Here is a 20,418-nt window from a genome sequence, read left to right as displayed (position 1 = left end):
CTGCGCGCATTCGAAGCTCCTCCATGGCCGTGAGCACCGCGGTTTCAGTGCCATGGGCTGGGCGAAACCCAAATTGGAATTCGTCCAAAAAATGGTGCTGCTCGAGATGGGTTGAGAGGCATTTACTGACCCAGCGTTCGAGCACCTTCACCGGAAAAGGCAGGAGTGATATGGGGCGGAAATTAGACAGACAATCTGGGTTTAACGTAGGTTTCTTTAGCAGCGGGGTTATAAGCGCTTGCTTCCAGGAGCGGGGAACAACGCCACAGCTCAGGGATTGGTTACAGATCATCTGGAGAGTGTGAAACAGTTCGCACCCACAAGATTTCCATATTTTCGGCGGCAGAGGGTCAAGGGGGGAACCAGAAGTGATACCTTGTGCAACTATTTCAAATTCTGTTTGAGAGATACGCGGGAAAACCAGTAGTTTATTCGTGGGAGGACATGCCTCCCTCAGAGATTCGGGAATAGTGGGGTTGATTTCGGGAAAGGTGGGGGGGGTGGATGACAGGGATGATGCCAGATTATTAATGATAGTCTCAATTTTGTCAGTAAAAAACTGAGCGAGGTTGTCACAAAGAGACTGAGAAGGAGGGATGGGGTTTTTGACACAGTCAGGGTGTAAGATATTGTCCAGAATCTGAAATATTCTTTTTGGACTGTTGGCCGCATTGGTAATGGTGGAGCAGTAATAGTTCGCTTTACTCTCTGTAATAGCGGACTTGTAGTCACGGAGTGCTTTCTTCCAGAGAATTTTGTTATTGTTGCAGTATCCGTGTCTCCACTTTCTTTCAGCTTGTTTGCAGGCTGACTTGAGGGTTTTCAAGGAGTCGTTATACCAGGGAGCCGGAGCTCTACCTTTCGGTTTACAGAGTTTGAGAGGGGCAGCAGAGTCCGCAAGGGAGGTGATTCTCGAGCTGAAAGCTCTGTAGTTATCTTCCACCGAATTGATACTGGCGAAACTGTCCTCCACCTCGAAGATTCTGGAGGAGGTGCTGAGTTTTTCTAACGCTTTCCAGTTTCGGTACGAAAATTGCGGGGACGGGAGGGATTTGGCTTTACTTGTTGTGGCATTATTAATGTAAAGTTTAATGAGCAAGTGGTCAGTCCAACTCATAGGCAGGATGTCGCCTACTTGGGTTAGACCAGGGCTCGAGAAGATAAGGTCGAGTCGGTTGCCTGCGGAGTGAGTGGGGTCCTTTATCAGTTGTTGGAGGCCCACACTGTCACAGGACAGCCGAAGGTTGTCTAGACCTGTGTCTAAGCTGCCATTTGGCCAAAGGTTGAAATCTCCTAGAAGTACTAGTTTACTGTGAGAAGTTGCCATGTTGGAGATAGTCGTAAGAAGGGCTTGCTGTTGCGAAAGGGAGAATGCCCCGGGTGGGCGGTAACAGATGATTACCGTAAAGGTATCTCCTTGGTGGCAGTTTATAGACAGACCAAAGAGCTCGATGCCGGGTGTCGGGTCTATATCTAAGGTGTTCGTTTGCCACGAGGCTTTGATGATGACACCGACTCCGCCACCGCGGCCTTTGGGTCTAGGAAGATGGAGAATGTTAAAGTTTAACGGACAAGCGGCTGCGAGGTCAGTCTCACAGTTTGCATGTGTCCAGGTCTCAGTTAAAAAAAGTACATCTAGATGGTGTGACTCAATAAGGAGATTGATTTCGGTGGCATGTTTTGGTAAGGATCTTACATTCAAGAGGCCTCCCACTATTAGGTCCTTGTGTGTGAAATCAGTTAGTGGGAAGGCAGTCTCTTCGAAGGTAAGCTTACCTTCCAGAGCATACCCTCGAAGGTCGATCAAGGCAGCCCGTGTATAGCCGCAAAATGATGGGCTATGCCGGGCAGGGTTTGTGGCGCTAGGCGCGTCCTCGGCGCGGACGAGCGCAGACGAGCTCGCCTTAAGCGCGCCTTCGGCGCGCAAACGGCGTGCCCGCTGCGCTCGTCCGCTGCGCTTCCGATATTGACACATAGTTTATAGTCGTGACGGGTAGCGTAGGAGGGGGTGTGGCCAACAAGAGGTGGGCGTGGCTGTCGTCTCCCTTCGGCGGTGGATGGCGCCAAGAAACGAGTGGGTTCTAAGTCCCAGCAGCTAGTGTTCAGCTGAGGGATTGTGCAAATCAGGCAAGTATTTTAAAAGCAATGTAGTGCATAGAGCAGGTTTAAAAACGAAAAACAAACACCTCCCGGCTATTTTGCCTCAGGAGTAGCAGCAATGGAGCAGCGTTTTGCGTACAGCACGCTCTATTTATGTCTGCGGAGGGGGCGTGGCCAACAAGAGGTGGGCGTGGCTGTCGTCTCCCTTCGGCGGTGGATGGCGCCAAGAAACGAGTGGGTTCTAAGTCCCAGCAGCTAGTGTTCAGCTGAGGGATTGTGCAAATCAGGCAAGTATTTTAAAAGCAATGTAGTGCATAGAGCAGGTTTAAAAACGAAAAACAAACACCTCCCGGCTATTTTGCCTCAGGAGTAGCAGCAATGGAGCAGCGTTTTGCGTACAGCACGCTCTATTTATGTCTGCGGAGGGGGCGTGGCCAACAAGAGGTGGGCGTGGCTGTCGTCTCCCTTCGGCGGTGGATGGCGCCAAGAAACGAGTGGGTTCTAAGTCCCAGCAGCTAGTGTTCAGCTGAGGGATTGTGCAAATCAGGCAAGTATTTTAAAGCAATGTAGTGCATAGAGCAGGTTTAAAAACGAAAAACAAACACCTCCATCTAGTATTTAGGGAGTTAAGGTCTCTATGCAAACTGAAAAACATTGTCACGGGGTCCCAACCCTCCAAACAAAAGCTGCAGGAGCTGTTGGCAAGGTGAAGACCTCTCAGATGGGGAAGAAGATATAGGGGAGGAGGATAACTTCTAACCCCCCTTACTTCCTATGGAGGAGAAGGCCCCTGTGCCCCTGACTCCAAAAATACAACTCAAGGCACCTAGATCCCACACAGGTGGGTCTGGTGCTTCTGAGTCCATTAAGGACTGCCTCAATGAGGAGAGCAACCTCTTAGTGACGTTGGCCAAAAGATTGGACCTAGAGACCAGACTCCTGGCTCTAGAAAAGGAAAGAGCAGAGATGAGACTAGCTCCCATCAATGGTGACAGCAACTTAATAAATAGCCCCAAATCCCTATATTTGAGGATGGTGATGATATCGCCAGGTGGTGCACAGCCTAAAAGAGGGATTGTGTAGCCAGAAAAGGGAAGAAAACTCAGTGGTGAGCACTGCTTTGGGAACTTTTCTCTGGTAAGTGCCCTCAATGGGGCAGAAGCAGAGTCCTATGAACTCATAAAGGTCACCCTGATTGAGGGATTTGGCCTCCCTTTTGAGGAGAATAGAATTAGATTCAGAGGGTCTCATAAAACCCAGAGTAAGCCCTGCGTGGAAATTGTAGACTGCTCAATGAAGACACTAGGTGACTGGTTGACTGGAAGTAAAGTGCAATATTATGATGGTCTTTATAATTTGTTTATGAAACAACACATATTAAGGAAAAGTTGCATCAGTATCTGGTAGGCATAGGTCCAATTTCTCTCTAAGCATTGAGAAAGAATGCGGACCACTGGTTAGACAAGGGTGACCAGGACGTCCACTGGGGGTGACCAAAAGAAAGTGGTTAAAAAACCTCCCCAGAGGAAAGACAGTGAGCCTCCTAAAGATAAAAGTAAGGAGTCCCAGGTAGCCCCCTAAAAAACCTGTCCAGGAGGGTCGGCCCACCGAACCAGCACCCCCTATCACCACCCTCTGCAACTGGACCCCGATCAGCATCGAAGACACCATCCGCACGATGAACACCATCCACTCCGGATGTCCAACCGACCCTTGCCCCCACCACGTCTTAAACAAGGCCGACTCCATCATCGCACCCCATCTGCGGGACATCATCAATGCCTCCTTCCACACCGCCACCTTCCCGGAGAGCTGGAAGTACGCCGAGCTCAACGCCCTCCTGAAGAAACCCACAGCGGACCCCACCGACCTCAAGAACTTCCGCCCCATCTCGCTCCTCCCTTTTCCTGCCAAAGTCATTAAGAAGACCGTCAACAGACAGCTCGCAGTCTTCCTCGAGACAAATGGATCCTTGCCCCTTCGCAGTCCGGCTTCAGAGCCAACCACAGCACCGAAACCGCCCTCATCGCAGTCACAGATGACATCAGATGCCTGCTCGACAACGGGGAAACAGCAGCCCTCATCCTCCTGGACCTCTCCGCAGCGTTCGATACTGTTTGCCACTGCACCCTAATACAGCGCCTCAGCAACATCGGAATCCAAGAGAAGGCCCTGGAGTGGATCATCTCGTTCCTCGCCGGAAGAACCCAGAGAGTCTGCCTCCCCCCGTTCAGATCTGAGGCCACCGAAGTAATCTGCGGCGTACCACAAGTATCATCACTCAGCCCAACCCTCTTCAACGTCTACATGAGCCCCCTTGCAGCTATCGCACGACAACACAACCTCAACATCATCTCCTACGCCGACGACACCCTGCTGATCCTCTCCCTCACCAACGACCCCGCCACCGCCAGAGCTAGCCTACACAAAGGGATGAAAGACGTCGCCGAGTGGATGAAGAACAGCCGCCTGAAACTGAACTCAGACAAGACAGAAGTCCTCATTCTGGGATCATCGCACTCCGCCTGGGACGATTCCTGGTGGCCCCCTGCCCTGGGCTCCACTCCCAAGCCAACGGACCACGCACGCAACCTGGGCTTCATCCTGGACTCCTCCCTCTCGATGACCAGACAAGTCAACGCCGTCTCCTCATCGTGCTTCAGCACCCTGCGTATGCTCCGTAAGATCTTCCGCTGGATCCCCACCGAGACCAGGAAGACGGTCACCCAGGCACTCGTCACCAGCCGACTGGACTACGGGAACACCCTCTACGCCGGAACCATAGCCAAACTGCAGAAAAGACTCCAACGCATCCAGAACGCCTACGCACGACTCGTTCTGGACACCCCCCGTCACAGCCACATCTCCGGCCACCTGAGAGACCTGCACTGGCTCCCCGTCAGCAAGAGGATCACGTTCAGGCTCCTCACCCACGCACACAAGGCTCTCCACGACCTAGGCCCCAAGTACCTCAAAGACCGCCTGACCTTCTACACGCCCACCCGCCAGCTACGATCGTCCAGCCTTGCCCTCGCCGCCATACCACGCATCCGCAGAGCCACCGCCGGAGGAAGATGCTTCTCCTACCTGGCAGCCAAGACGTGGAACTCCCTCCCCATCCACCTTCGGCTGACCCAGGACCACCTTTCCTTCAGGAAGCAACTCAAGACCTGGCTGTTCGTGCAGTAAAGTATCCCCTACCCCATCGCCTTGAGACCCTTCCGGGTGAGTAGCGCGCTATACAAATGGCTTGATTGATTGATTGATAGACACCTCACAACCTAAAACTGGGTACTAAGGTAAGAGTTGGGATTCCAACAGGTATGGTGTCACAACTGTCAAAAGACAGGTCACCACACCAAGGACCCTAGCTGTCCTCAAAGCAGAGCCCCCTAGTGCAGCTCCAGAGGTTGCCAGTGTAGTCTCTGAGGGTGGTTTCTCAGATGAGGAAATCCTTCTAGCCTTCAACTGGAAAATGGGCACAAAAGGGTAGTTGGAGATTCCAGAGGGGAGTTGAAACTTCCACTACCTACTGGTGAATGGAATCCCAGCCCGTGTCCTGAGAGATACATGTGCCAGTCACACAGTGGTGCATGACAGGTTGGTGCTCGCCAACCAGTATGTCCCAGGAAAAACAAAAAGAGTAAGGGCTCCCTCAGGGGAGGCCACTGTGGCTGTGGCTATAGTACCCCTAGAAATGGATGGGTCTTTTATTTCGAGAAAGGTGGTAGTTAACAAACACCCTTCCCTTGATTGTCTCCTTGGGAGTGACCACTCAGAGGTTGGTCGTAGCCACAGTGAGGTACTGGTCCAGTGCCAGACCTCATGCAAGGACTGGGGGGGAGGGGCTGAACGTACAGCTAGTGCATAGAAGCCCCAAAAGAAAAAGAAGACAGTGTACAGAAGGTGGACAACTGTTAGCCACAGTTCCAGTGGGTCAGGGAGATTCTATCCTAGTAAGGTAGACCTCCAACTTGGAACTGGTGTAGTCCTCCTTAGCTCACAAAAAGACCTGACTAGTCAGGCAACTGTCCAGCCTGAGTTGGTGGCTCCTCAGATGGAACAACAGAGGGTGGAAGAAGGGTGTTCACTACATAGTGAAGTGACCCCCTACCCTAAAACAGCAGACAGACAACCAGAACTCAAAGAAGTCTGTACGTAAGCCCCTTCAGAGCTAAAGGTGTGGTTCTGGGTGCTGGCAGCTGTCAGTGGCCTCTGCTGTGTGTTAACCTTCATGGCAGCACTGTCCTCGGCCTGGTGGTCTAACCCCCTGCCAAATAGCAAGTTAGGTACCCTGACCCTATTGGTCACGGTGGGGTTACTCAAGCTGTGGGTAACCTCTTTGGGTAAGCTGGGACTTGCCCTAGCTATGTTAGACTTTTGCAGAGGTAGGCACCTGTGAGCCCAAGATAAAAAGATGGGGTAAAGAAACTAAAGAGCTAGGAATGGAGCATTGGGAAGTAGGTCCCGAAACTGTTGAGGTAGGCCAGCTCCCCAAAGGGACTGATTTGGGAAAAAGGATGCGAGGCAGAGTAGGCCCTGTAACTTGCAAACCACTTCCACTACACTTCCTCGCCTCAAAGACTAGGAAGACTATCCCAGGTTTGACTGAGTCTCCTGGCCTTTGGAGCTTTGGAAGGTGGGGGGGTTCTTGTGTAGGAAAATGGGTTTCTGTTGCAGTACCCCTCCCCTCCCCCACTCTTTGCCAGACTTCTTGATGTGCCCTGGGTCCCGCCCAATCAGGTTCCCAGGGCCTGTGTGTGTTCTTTTCCCAAACTTTACCTTTGTACCCCCAATTGGCACCTCTCTGGCAACATGTAAGTCCCTTGCAAAAGGTACCATGGGTACCAAGGGCACTGTGACCAGGGAAGGCCTCAAGGGCAGCAATAGAACACATTTAAATTGTTTTCATCCTACATTTATTGTTTTAAGTATGTATTGAAAGAGGGAATAAATACAGTCTTTAGGTGATTTTTTCATACTTTTGTACCTGTCATGCTGCTATAAAAGGGCTACAAGCAGTGGAGGTCCATAGACGGTCGGCCGATGAAAAGAGACTTATCAGGGTCTTGGATTTTCTTCGCAATACAGCAGAGCAACCTCCACGCAGTAATAGTGATTCACTTATAAAAACTGAGAATTTTGACCTTGATTACAAAGTGTCAAGTTCATATCTAGTAGGTGATTTGTGGTAGCCGAATACAAGTCCGTCTTGCCCAGATACTTGTGGGATTACACCCAGGTGGTAGACGGGACCATCCTTACCATGTTTTCCCTTTTTTTCAGCGATACGGGTCATTTTGATCAAGATTCCTAATACTACGTCTTGACCCATTATTCTTGGGATTGCACCCAGGTGGCAGACGTCACCAGTATTGCCATACTCTTACCCCTTTTTTGTGCGACACGGGTCAATTGATCAAGATTCTTAACTATACGTTTTGCCTTGAAAAAGTCTCCTTGAGACGAAACGCGTGTCGGCGGTGTGAGCTGGAAAGTTTTTATATCTATGAAAATAAAGATTTGGAAGTCTAATATCGGGTCTGGATCCATAATTTGGAGTCTGTTGTGATAAATTGTTATATACTAATGAATAAGGAAAAAATTCAAAATACAATATCATTGATTGACAAATCCAAGAAACTAGTTTAAGATATTTTACAACAATAGATGTAACGTAACAAGCATTTGGGAGTGCTGTATGATCCTATTTCTTTTTTCTTGATATTGGCACATTTTGTGCATTTTAACATCTTAGGTGGTGGATGTATTTCAGGCGATAATAGCATCACTTTGAATGATATAAACACAAATTTGTCTAAAATACTTCACGTTAAATGATCTTTTGAGATATGTATTGACATTATGTGCGGACGTTTTCTCCTTTGATGGGGAAACACTACCACCAATCCTCTTTAGAATGCTGCTATAAAAGTGGTCAGGTGGCACCAATAGATACCTATGTCATTAATTTGCTCACTTGCCTTTCATTATTCGCTGTTCACTCATCTGTCCTCACTTCTTATTCATGGCTCGCTCCCTCAAGTATAGAGACACTCATAAGCAATGTTTCCTGTGCTAGTTTTCCTCTGTATGTTGGATCGCAATATTTGTATGCACCTTTTTATCACTGTGTGCACAGCAGTATGTTGCGGAAAGCAGAGGTAAATAGTGTGAGAAACAGTGCCCACTTCACTCCAGGCTATTAGGAACACTCTCTTGTAGAAAAGTGGGTTTCTGGTTGTAGTAACCCACCTACACACTATTTGCCAGGTTTCTGATGCACTTTGACTTGATGTACCCTGTGTCCCTGCCAATCAGGTTTCCAGGGCACTATACTCTCTCCCAAAATGGTACCCTTTTGCCCCCAATTGTCACCTCTCTGGCCACATGTAAGTCCCTTAGAAAAAGTACAATGGGTACCAAGGACACTGTGCCCAGGGAAGCCCTCTATGGTCTGCAGCACATATTGAGCCACCCTTAAAGGCCCTGTACCTTAACACACACACACTGCCATTGCAGGCTGTGTGTTTTGGTGCAGAGAAAAGTGAAGAGTCGACATGGCACACATACCTGTGTGCCATGCCTGCATCCCACTGCCTATGGTACAGGTCAGCCACCCCTCTAGCTGGGTACACTATACCACTGGTGAGAGTACAGTTGCATGAGCACTGTACCCCTACAGTGTTTAAGTCCATTCTTAGACATTTTAAGTGCAGTGAAGCCATATAGATTATATAGTCTGGGAGTTTTTCATTACGAACTCCACCGCACCATAATGGCTTTACTGAATTCTGGGAAGTTAGGTATCAAACTTCTCAGCATAATAAACCCACATTGATGGCAGTGTTGGGATTTATTATACCATGCACTCAGAGGGAATCTTAGAGATACACCCTGAAAAAGAGAACAGCCTCTGGTGGGTTCCCCAACTGGTAACCACCAGCCTGCCATCACAAGACATGTTTCTGGACCAATGGGATGGGAGCCTTTGCTTCCTCAGCCCAAAAACTAAGCCTTTCCTGGGCAGAGGTGGTCACAGCCCCCCCAGGTTATCTGTGGTAGGGGAGCTTCAAAGGCCTTGCCGCCTTTGTAACATGACCCGAGCCTCTCCTGCTATCAGGAGCTGGCCCTCTTCCTGTCTCTCCCCCTTTTCGGTGGGAGGACAGGCAGGAAAAATTAGAACAACCCAAAAGGTGTGTCCACCTATGCCAACCCCACCCCTCAGGTGGGAGAGGCGAGGTGAAGCTCACCCTTCAGTGCCCACCATCTTGCAGATGGCAGGCACTCTCCAATCAGTGTTAGGGATTGTGCCCCCTCTCCCACATAGGGTGAGCACACCAAGGGTGTAGTCACCCTAAGGTCAGAATTTTATTGGTACCTGAAGCAGAGACCCATAAAATGCCCCCTAAATGCAGTATTTAGGGGGCAGCCCTGAACCCAGGAGGCAGATTCATAATACCTACAAAGAAGAAGGATGAAAGAAGATGGCCAGCAGAGGAGAATGCAGAGAAGAACTGGCTTGGCCCCAGCCCTACTGGCCCGCCTGCAGTTTCCTGAGATTCTGCGCCAAAGAGGGCCTTGTCCTGCAGCCAGTAATCTCCTGAACTCCTGTAAGGACTGACTCCCTTCAACGAAGACCGGATCTCCAGCAGCTCTGTTCAAAAGAATCACTAAAGAAATACTCAGAGCCTGCTGAGGACAAAGAAACCTGACGCCTAGAACAACCACTACACCTGATGCCTACGGCCTGTGTCTTGAGGTTGATGTAGATATCAAACAAATGAACACATCATCCTAACTTGGGGAAGATCTGATAATGTCTGCGTAAAGGTTTCATTTAAATACAAACATCTGAGAGCAGTTGGTCCTTCCCTTTGAAGCCTTATATTTCTGATTGACTGATTGTTATGAATCAATCACGTGTGATAGTAATTGTGGCCACAAATGATTAAAATCTCACCAATTTTTCAAATGGGATGTTAACTGATTAACAGAGGGTTTTTTCATAATAGGATCCAAAACTTGAAATGCATAATTCTGAAGGGGAGTATAAATAACCATAACACTATTGTTATTAAATGAATATTTTCAACATTGTATTTATATGAAAGTTATAGTAGTAACATCTAATTTTTAATTTAGTTTCTTGTGTGTTACTCAGGGAATTTTTTCTGTATCACATTTACTAACACAACTTTTAGATTAGTTCCCAGTCAATTTACAAAAAATTATGTTCACGATACATTCATCTTTCCTAAGTGCTTAATGATTTAAAAACTAAACCCAACACATCTTTATTGTTATGTGTTACTATAACCCCTTCTTTAGGGTGTGAAATTTTTAATAGTACTAATACTCATATTAACTTAAATCCTGAGCATCACATAGTGCCCCCTGCAGCTTTCTTTTTTTTATACTTCTTAGCAATTTGTCCATTTACTACATACTTTCATAATCACCTATAATGAGGGCATTCAGTTATCAGGTTGCTGCAGTCACTTAATACACCCTTTATTTCTAGGTAATTTGTACTTAATAGTTGCCAACACAAGTTTTTTCCTGATATAAATTCAAACTGTTTGACTAGGTGTTCATCACACCAAGATCACATCTCCTTCGTGCCACTATCTCATCACAGATCATAAACTGTTTTGACTTAAAAGAAATATAGCAATCAGAGCGAAAGAGCTAACTTTTTCTCTCAGGTATATTTTTTCCAGGGGAGAATGTTTTCTTTGCCTGCCACAAGTTGTGAAATGTCTAAATAATAATCATAAGGTGATTTTTACACTTTCCCTGGGAGCACTAAGAAGTGAGTACTGATTATTGCAATTCAAGATGCTGGTAATTATAGGTCTGTGGTTGTCTCCAGAATATTGTTTACACTGAAAACAATGGTGGGCTTGCTTTATAAGAAATAATCAATAATGGTAGAGTGAAAGCCCCAAATTAGCTTTTCTACAAATAGCTTCCTACCTAGCACCCAAATCCGCCCTCTAAAGTACCTTATCAGATATTGATCCTTTAGGTCTTTAAACCTTGAATTTAAGTATGGCATGTGCTGTCTTATGAGCATTTCATCAAATTCTTCACCCCTTATACATTTCATGTTGTTTTTTCATCAGCAATGAAAAGTATGTTTGGGTTGCTCATTACTTAACCTTATTTATGCTCTATCGAAAATATTTATTAGTCTAGTTTGATGGTTCTATCTCCGCACACTGCACTTTTGAACTTACCTTTGGAATATTAAATGTGAAAACATGAAAACATGAGAACATTTACTGTATATGTATGTTATGTATTCTTTCAATTCTAAACAAAAACTTTTGGCTATTTGAACCAGTTTATTAATTGTCTGCTCTTACACAAATGTGCACTTTATAACTTAAAAGGTTAAAATGACAATTTGTATGAATGTGTTTCAGCTTTTTTCCTCCGCGTACTGTGTTAATTGGATTTCTATTGTATTGTATTGCTATAATTGAACTCTCAATAAAAAAAATTAAAAAATACAATAAAATTAAAAAAAAAAAAAGCAATGAAAAGTATGTTTGGGTTGCTCTTCCTCAGAGGAGCAAGAATGCTGTTTCCCCTGTGCTGCTCTGTTGCTGATAATCTGATATCCAGTGCTATTGAAGATCTGTGAATACCTCTATCTTTTTATGCTTCTAATCTACATTGACCATTCCCAGAGCTAAAATCCTTTCGGTCATAAATTATTGCCTACATTGAGTGCACCAGAAACAAAATTATTGAAAGTGGTATTATAATGGCCATTTGGGGACGGATTAGAGCCAAAGGCCTAATATGTATAGCATGAGTCCATTTTGTCTGGATTCTGATACTTGTATGGTTGTTGACTTCACTCAAACTTCAAAGTGCTGCTGGTTACAAAATAGAGCTGTTTGTCAGTGACAAATAACCTGGGGCCATTTTGTAACGTACTCCTCACTTACACAGTTATTCACTAACTATAACTAACTGATTGCTCATTATGTCACTTTCCTCACTCACCTCATTTAATCCTTGTTAGTTTATACATTTCTTCACTCATTCTTCCTCATTATCTTCTCTACTCACTCAACTTACTCCTCTGTCTCTCTCATGCTCTTAACTCTGACAACATCTCACAGATCTTTACTTTCTGATGGATACTTCTACCTGCAAATTCCTCATCTTTTTGAATATCCCCAGTGCCAATCAGGATCGGGAAACTCTTCAATAGCTCTCCTATGCAAATATAATGTGCTGGCTCCACTTCATTGCCATACATGGCATCACTGCGAAGTCATTAGAGCCATAAAATTCACCTTTAGGAGTGCTGACATCAGTTTCCTTCTTTGTGCTACACCTGCACATTCTGGAGCACTACAAACTCTTCTCAGGAGTCTTGATGTCATGGGCGATTTCTTAAAAAATATAAAAAGTTTGGTTACAGTTACCTCACGATGATACCAGCCGAGCGGTATGGCTTTAAACCATACAGAGATTGTAATGGCCAAATCTCCATCAGAAATCCTGCAACATGTGCCTTTGGTGCCTGGGATTTGACCACGACCCGCAGGCCTGCAAATCATGTCAGTGTATGCATACAAAGGTGATTAAAGAACAAGAGGCCAAGATGTTTATGGCCTAGCACAAGACAAGCATTGGGGACGTCAAAATCGAGACAGTGATTGAAGTTGCTGCAGTAGCCATCTTCATCAAAGTCACCAAAGAAAAAAGAAAAAATTATAGAAGAGGCATGAGTCTCTCCGACATACTTCAAGAAGTAAGTCTCCACAACCCTGACTTTGCCACATTCAATGTCGCGAATCTGACATAATATCGACTGACAAAATATCTACATACAAAAATATCGACACAAAAATATCGACATCACAAATATCGGAGTTATATCTTCATAAAGGTAAGTACAAAAATATCGAAAAAAATATCTTAGTACAAAAATATCGAAATTAAAAATATCGTTTTTTTAAATGTATTAATAATAATGTAAACATTTTTTAAAAATACATATAATTTTTCAAATATTAAATAAAAACATTAAAACATATTTAAAAAATAATAACTAATACATATACGTTTAAAATAAATTCAAAACTCTACATATAAATGAATATATATACTTACACCACATATTGCAACAGTAGGAAAAGCGTTGGATAGCGTAGGGATAAAAATTACTATTTCCACTCCAGAGGGTGCAACAGTAGGGAAAGCGTTGGATAGCGTAGGGGTAAAAATTACTATTCCCACTCCAGAGGGTGGAACAGTAGGGACAGCGTTGGATAGCGTAGGGGTAAAAATTACTATTCCCACTCCAGAGGGTGCAACAGTAGGGAAAGCGTTTTATAGCGTAGGGGTAAAAATTACTATTCCCACTCCAAAGGGTGCAACAGTAGGGAAAGCGTTGGATAGCGTAGGGTAAAAAATTACTATTCCCACTCCAGAGGGTGCAACAGTAGAGAAAGCGTTGGATAGCATGGGGGTAAAAATTACTTCCCACACTACTCCCCCTTTAACACACAACACACTACACATCCAAAAACACAATTAATATAAATATCAATTAATCAATTAATAACAATTAATATTATTAAATTGATGCAATTATAAATGACCTAATTAACACATATTAATTGCCATTTTATTAACAATAAATACAAATAAATAAATACAATCTCTTTAATTAGTTACATTTAATTATATAACACCCTATTCCCCTATAAACACACAACCCACTACACATAAATAAATCACATCATTTAATCACTTAATAATAATTAATTACCAAATAATTATTAATTAACAATAACAAAACATTATTTATATTAGAACATTAACTATAATTAATTTAATTAACTAATTAATAATAATTAATTAACAATTAATTATTAATTAACAATAACACAAAATTAAATATATCAGCACATTAACTCTAATTAATTAAATTAACTAATTAATAATAACTAATTAACAATTAATTATTAATTAACAATAACAAAAAATAAATATATTAGCACATTAACTCTAATTAATTAAATTAACTAATTAATACTAATTAATTAACAATTAATTATTAATTAACAATAACAAACAATGGTATATACTACAATATTAACTGTAATTAATTCAATTAACTAATTAATAATAATTAATTACCAATTAATTATTAATTACAACTATTTTTTTTTAAATTATTAATTCATTCATTATTATTAAATTACTTCCCACCCTATTCCCCTATAAACCCATAACCCGCTCTGATACTAAAACGCAAAATGTAAACAAAATTACTAATTTCAAAACATACATTAAAAAACATATTTAACAAACATATAAACAACGTAATAAAATACATAACACTAAATAAAATTTCGATATTAGTAAATTTCGATATTAGTAACATACATACCTTAAAAACGATATTCTGTCTGTCGATATTTTGCACTTCGATATTCTGTACCATCGAAATTAAAACATCAATATTATTGTATCTCAATATTTTTATTTCGATATTTTGTCTCTCTACCCAAGCTAACACCTGGTGCCTTTCCCACAACATAATCTGAGGTTTCTGCAGGGGATTTACTTTTGGGACCATCAGCAATACACCCAACAGCAGCCCCAACAACAGGGGATCTTCCCTCTACAAATAGTACAGAGGACAAAGCAAGGGAAGAGCAGATGCTCTACCTCTTTCTCCTTCCTCCTCTTCTTCCCCAACCACTACAGGGAAACAGCCATAGTTACCCTTGTCCGAACACACACAGTCATTTTGGGGACAGACATCCCATTTTCACACGTTTGGAGGACTTCAGACCTTTCACAAGTTTTGAGGATTCCAGACCTTTGGGTCTTGTAGATTGTGGGAAGGGGTATGCCCTACCCTTCCAGCAGAACCCTCAACCATCTCTTCCAGTTACCAGTACTCCTGCTAGACCATCTGACTGTCCTTCAGCAAGAGGTTCTGACCTTACTAGTAATGGGTACTCTGGAGTGTGTTCCAGAGCAGGAGAGGGGCTAGTGATCCTGTCCCTAGCTCTGGTTCTTCTAGCACTGGAAATGGAAGTCTAGATTGTGTCTGTTGACCTGCAAGATATCTACTTCCACCTTCCTATCCTGCAGATACACAGGAATTTTCTAGGCTTCACGGTCCGATCCGAACACTATTAGTTTGCTGTTCTCCCATTTGACCTCACTTTGCTCCTCCAGTCTTCACAAAGGTGGTGGTGGTAGATTCAGACCATCACAGATGACAATTAATTCCAGAATTCCTTTACCGGGATAACTGGCTCCTAAAAGCCAACTCACCAGGGATGTGTCCTACCATTTGCACACAACTGACAAGTTGTCGGTCAATATGAACTTTTCCATCAACAATTCTACGTCTCCCCTAGTTACATTACAGTGCATCCAGAGGCATATTTATCAATGTTTTGCATTGCCCTTTACCCGCGCAAGGCAGTGCAGGGCTACACAAAACCTAGAATGAGATTTACCAAGCCTGGCTGGATTAACAAAAGGCTGCGCAAGTCATTGCCTTGCGCTACTCTGCCCTGACAAGGCGTTCCATAGGTGAAGCATGGATATTTCTATGCATCCATCAATTGATTTTGGTGCATTCCCCGAATAAATCTGGGAATGTGTCAACATTCTACACCTTCCCAGGGGAGGTACAGCGAGGAGAAATGTGTCTATATATTTTCATTGTTTCCGCTTTCTAAGTGTTCGGCATTCTGCAACACACTTAGTTGAGGGAAGTGTCTTTCAGCGTTGTGTTTGTGCAGGAAGATGACCCTTCCTGCACAAAAACAATACTGCACCCCTGTGCAAGGGTGCCTGCTCTGGTGCAAGCAGTACATGTTGCGCCATCACAAACAGAGGACAGGAATATGCCAAATAATGTTAAATATGGCACATTCCTGCTCTCTCCCTTTTGTGCAGCGCAGCAAGGTATCTTGCAGCAATGCTTTGCTTGAAGACGTGATAAATTGGAAGGGACGGGATGGCATACCATTGCAAAATGAGCCTTCCCTTCTTCTCAGAAGGTTCACAACATCCAGGCTATGATTGTGATGTTTCAAAATGGAGTGATTGTTCCAGTCCTGATGGTCTTATGCCTCTTCGATCTGCAATCCTCCTTCATCCTTCTAGTCACCTATGCATGCTGACACATGAGGGCACTCCAATGATGTCTTTGCAGGCAGTGGTTCAAGCACATTTTATAACACTTTAGTGGCCTTACAGTGGTAGAGGATGGACAGCAATCTATCCCAAGTAAGTCCATTTCACTCTATCCCTCCGGTGGCAACAGGTATCACTGATGCCTCCACTCTAGAGTGGGTAATATATCTGGAAGAATGTGAGATCAGAAGCCCCTGGTCCCTAGATGAACGGAGATTGCTCATTAACATATAGGAATTACAGGTCATAATTTTGGCACTCAAGGTCTTCCTCACTTCCCTCAGTGATCAGTGTTTTCAGATCTTGATGGACAATAAACTATGTAGTATATCATCAAGCAGGGGTGAGTAGGGTCATACTTCTCTACCAAGAAGCTCTGAGACTCTAGTCTTGGGTTCAGGAACATTAGATTTGCCGGGTGGCACATCACCTTGCAGGTATGCTCAATGTGCTAGTGGATAGTTTCAGTAAGATTCATCTTGCCAACCACAAGTGGCATCTGGAATCGGAAGTAATCCAGGACATATTCCAGCTCTGGAGGACTCCTGATATTGACCTGTGTGCCACTCACGAGAACGCTCAATTCCTGAAATTCTGTGACCTCTAGTTTCCGATGCAGGGAGCATTGGGGGATGTGTTTCAGTTGAAGTTGAACTTTTCGCTTCATTATGTGTTTCCTTCCATTCCCTTGAATGCTCGAATTCTAAGGAAAAGTTTTCTTGATCAGGCCCAAGTAATCCTCATTGCCCCCAGATTTGCCACAAAGGGTGTAAAATGTAGACCTTATTCGCTTCTCCCTGTGCCCTCCGCTCTGTCTCCCTCACAGAGTAGACCTCTTGTTGCAGTCACATGGCGGGTTCTTCATCCCAACTGCTAAAGCCTCCACCTGTATTTCTAGAGATTTAACGGGCAACATGAGATCTCTTTCTTTACCTTCTGAAGGTGTGGATATTAATTTGTGTGCCCACAGTCATGTCCCCAAGATAGTGTACTGAGGCAGATGGAATTCATTTACCAATTGATATGTAGACAGCTTAGTAGACCCTCTTCAGGTTCATCTGTCTAACATCTTAGGATTGTCCTTTCACTAGCTCAGCAGTGGGGCGCAGTGGGTACTGCTAAAGCTCACTTATCAGACTTTTCGGCTTTTCTTTGTTTACCTGACCGGCTGTCCCTTTTCAAACCATCCATAGTTATGAGGTTCCTAAAGGGACAATTAACAAGTTTCCACCAATCCCTTTTAGGATGCCTCAATGGGGCTACAACTTGTTTCTCGTGTTTCTTTTATTTTCCCCTTTTGAACTATTACATAGTTGTCCTTTACGTTACTCACATTTAAGGCAGTCTTCCTGATCACTAACACACCAGCTAGACGTGTTAGCAAGTTGCAAGCGTTTAGTGTCAAACATATATTCATTTCTTTCAGTCCTAACAGATTGGTGTTAAAACCAAGGCTGCCTTCCTGCCAAACAGACTCCCAACCTTCTTCACTCATCCACAGGCAACCAAGTAAGAACAGAGACTGCATCGTCTTGCTCATAAGAGAGCAGTTAGCTTCTATGTGGACAGAACATGCGAGTTAAGGCTAGATGATCAGCTGTTTGCGGGCTATATGGAGAAGGTGAAAGGCAAAAAAGTGCATAAGAGGACATTATCAAGATGGATAACCCTATGAATTACAATGTGCAGTGCTCTGGCTAACAAAGAGCCATCAGAAAGTATTCAAGCTCATTCCACCAGAGCAAGTTTTGTACTTCTGCAATGGCAACAGGAGTTCCGATAGCACACATCTGCAAAGTGGTGAGTTGGGTGTCCCTCTACACTTTTGCGTAGCATTACCATTTGAACTCAGAAGGGAGAATGGAAAGTCACTTTGCTCGCTGGTTCCTTGAGAAGTTCTTGGTAAAAACAGCCATGCACCCACACCTTGTCTCGTGACTATTGGGGGAATTTATTCAAAAGGTGACGAATCTGCAAGTAGAGCAAATACGCCCTGGAAATTTCTCTATCCACCCACACAGAATTATGTACTCAATCAATCAATCAAATCAAGCTTTATTCGGATCATACAAAATGTCCATAAAAGCATTCTATGAAATACAATAAAATCCATTTATAACCAAGACTATGCAAAAGAAACATTATCTTAACATAATTAAAATAAGCACAATCATTATACATGTATACCTATAGTAATTCTTAGTTCAATTTTTCTAAGTGAACAAGGTCATTCCTTTGTTTTTTTGCTGACATTATTTAACAAATTACTGCATTGCAGACTGGTATTCTTTCCAAATTCTGTAAATAATTAAAAGAAGTTTTATAGGATTACAGGCAATTATCTTTAAAAATTGGACGGAGATACATTTTTCTAATTTCTATATACAAATTACAAAAGAGTCAAAAGTGAAGGGTGCTTTGTTTGGATCTACCATCACACGGGCAGTTTGGAAGATTAGCACACCACTTGCCCCTTTTAGGAAAAGCAAAAGATGGTGTAATGTATTCATCCGTATCTGGTTAGGTAGAATCTATGCTGTACATTAGTTATAAAAACGAGGTATGGCTGCAGACCCATGGCGATTGGTCCCTTAAGATAAGATATAGCAATTTTCTTAGAACCTGAAACCTCATCTCTTAAGGCTGTCCTAACATTCAGGAGACTCCTTTTCAAATCAACCTTACTGATGTGTTGTATGTCTTCAGGTTGATTTCCATTCAGGGGCAAGTTGCATTCTTCTAAGAGACCACTAATATACTTAACCAAGGTATTTTCTTGCATCGGTCTGGGGACAAACAGTCTAAAATAATATCCCTCGTAAAGCGAGTTTCTTCCCTAGTCCAGATATGGTGCCACAAATTTAAGGCGGCTATGGTAATCAAATCGTGTATATATGGTGTTCCGGTTTCTCTATGCAAGATAATGAAAGGGGTAGAGGCCGGTACGGCTAACAAACGTCTTAAAAAGTTGTTTGCAAGAATTTGTAATGGCAAAGTATCCGTCTGGCCCCATAGTGCTCCCCGGTGATGCACTTTGCTCCGTATAGCTTGAGAATCTCCCGTACAGGTTTTTTACCAATTTTTTGGGAGAATCTAAAAATAGCCTCCCCCAATTTCACAAATTTCAACTTGCATAGAGTTATATGTGTATTCCAAGTACCTTTACTGTTAAAAGGAATCCCTAAGTAAGAACATGTAAACGTTCTCTCTATTAATGTAGCGTTAATATAATGTGATTTTGTTTTAATATTCCTTTTACCGCAGGACATAACCAAAGTCTTACTCAGGTTAATTTTTAAATGTTTTCCGTCATAAATCTAGTAAAATTTTCCATCAGGGACTGTAATCCGTTCGCTGTCCTTGAAATTAGGACAGCATCATCGACGTACAATAATAGGAGTGTTGCCCGCTTACCGATCATTGGGACATCTACCCCCAAATTCTGTAGTAAAATATCAACACCATTTATATGAAGTGAAAACAGAAGAGGTGCAAGTGTGCAGCCTTGTCTTATTCCATGTGTAATATTAAAGTGCTTTTTGCATTCCCCATGTATTCCATAACGTATCTTTGCGGACAGACGAGCATAGATTTTAGATAAGAAACTAATAATATCCTCCGGGGCTCCCATCCCTCCCAACGTCTCCCATAAAATGCACTTGACAAATCTACAAAGCAAAGGTGCAAGTATCCTTCCCTAGCGAAGGTGTATTTTCCTATTATTGTTGTAATACTTTATTCGATATAATCATATCATAAAAGTACAAACATTCAAGTTAATGGCATACATGATAAAAATGTACAATTCATAAGATAAAAACCAATAAAAATATTATTTACACTTTTAAAACAACTCTGATAGCGGTACTAAAGTGCAACAACGGTAATATACATATGGGCTTTCTGTACATGCAGGATCTATACTTTATTAGTATTTAGCAATCTGGTGCGAGTGAGCCATGCACTTGATAGGTACTTTGCAACTCCGCATACAACAAATAAAGATGTTGTATCGGTTAAGAGAATGCGGAGGGCGACCCTAAAATCTCTAACCCCCAACTCCCTGCATACTGGCTTCAACCATCGCGATCTCGCCCTCTTGTATGCTTTGCAACCAAACAG

General features: G+C 43.4%; 1 protein-coding gene across 3 annotated transcripts in view; it reads right to left on the bottom strand.

Annotated features, from left to right (window-relative positions):
* MPPE1 (metallophosphoesterase 1) overlaps nt 1-20,418 on the bottom strand; it is a 766,027-nt gene that overhangs the window by 616,434 nt on the left and 129,175 nt on the right. The window lies entirely within an intron of this gene.

Source organism: Lissotriton helveticus, chromosome 4_1 (assembly GCF_964261635.1).
Source record: "Lissotriton helveticus chromosome 4_1, aLisHel1.1, whole genome shotgun sequence".
NCBI lineage: Eukaryota > Metazoa > Chordata > Amphibia > Caudata > Salamandridae > Lissotriton > Lissotriton helveticus.
The sequence above is the reverse complement of the archived record's forward strand: the minus strand, read 5'-3'. Positions and strand labels throughout refer to the sequence as shown.